Source organism: Elephantulus edwardii, unplaced genomic scaffold, assembly GCF_000299155.1.
Source record: "Elephantulus edwardii isolate Elephantulus edwardi_28Jun2011 unplaced genomic scaffold, EleEdw1.0 scaffold00136, whole genome shotgun sequence".
NCBI lineage: Eukaryota > Metazoa > Chordata > Mammalia > Macroscelidea > Macroscelididae > Elephantulus > Elephantulus edwardii.
Window position 1 is genome coordinate 8327716 of NW_006399886.1, and position 1390 is coordinate 8329105.

At 39.3% G+C, this 1390-nt stretch overlaps 1 protein-coding gene across 1 annotated transcript in view; it reads left to right on the plus strand.

Moving 5' to 3' along the window:
- The window catches only part of LOC102862055 (ephrin type-A receptor 6-like), a 1552036-nt gene that overhangs the window by 174361 nt on the left and 1376285 nt on the right, over positions 1–1390 (plus strand).

The window sequence follows — 1390 nt, forward strand, 5'->3', positions numbered from 1 at the left end:
TTGGGCATCAGGACTGTTTCCAAGTTCTTGAAATGGTGAATAATGCTGCTATGAACATTGGTGAACCAGTCTCTGTTTGTGGCTCAGCTCTTATTTTCTCAAGGTAAATTTCAAGCAGTAGAATTGCTGGGTCATATGGAAATTCTATGTTCAGCTTTTTGAGGAAGTGACAAACTGCCTTTCAGAATGGTTGTACCATTTTACAATCCAACCAACAATGCATGAGTTCCTATCTAATATCCTCTCCAAAATTTATTACTTCTGCCCTGTTAAACTTTGCCACTGTTACTGCATTGTGATGGTATCTCATTGTGGTTTTGATTTGTATCTCTGTTATTGCCAGTGATTTGGAGAATTTCTTCATGTGTCTGTTTGCCTTTTGACTATCTTTCTCTGTGAAAATCTTTCCATATCTTTTACCCATTTTGTGATTGGATTATCAGTCTTTTTCTTGTGCAGAGCCAGTAAACTTTTGTTATAAGACTCTTATCTGAGATGGTATTACCAAATGTTTGTTCCTAGTGTATAGGATTTCTTTTCACCCTGCTGGGAAAAGTTTTTGATGCACACATGGATTTAATCCTTAGAAGGTCCCATGTATCAATCTTAACCCCTTCAGATTGTGCATTACTGGTAGTATTTGGCAATCTCTTTATACCTTGAACTAGCACTTCTAAGCTTGATCACAGTTTGTCTCTTATGAATGTTATGTTTTGGGGCTTTTCTCAAAGGTCTCTGATCTACCTTAAGTTGATTTTTGTGTGGTGTGTGAGATGTGGGTCCTGTTTCAGGTTTCTACAGGTAGAAGCCTACTTTTGCCAGCACCATTTGTTGAAGAGTTTGCCATTACCCTATTCGATGGCTTTGGTTTCCTTGTCAAATATCAGTTAACCATAGATAGCTGGGGGCCTATTTCGGGTTTCTCAATTCTGTTCCATGGATTTATGTGCCTGTCATTGAACCAGTACTATGTCGTTCTGGTTACTACTGCTGCATAGTAGGTTTTCAGGCCAGGGAGTGCTATACCTCCCACTTCATTTTTGTTTCTCAGGAGTGTTTTTTTATTTGGGATATCTTGCCTCTACAAATAAATCTGACAGTGTCCCTTTCTATCTCCATGAAAAATGAACTTTTTTTAAAAAAAATCTGGATTGGGATTGCATTGAACATTGCTTTGGGTAGGATTGCCATTTTCACGAGCAGGGTACTAACCACTGGGCCAATTGGCAGCATCAGTATGGATGGTGAAGAGATTGAGATAGTTAACAGTTTTAGTTTACTTGGCTCCATGGTCAACACTCTTGGTAACAGCAGCCAGGAAATCAAGAGACGAATTGCAATGGGACGGTCGGCTGTGTGGGACCTCTTAAGAGTACTGAAGAGCAATGAT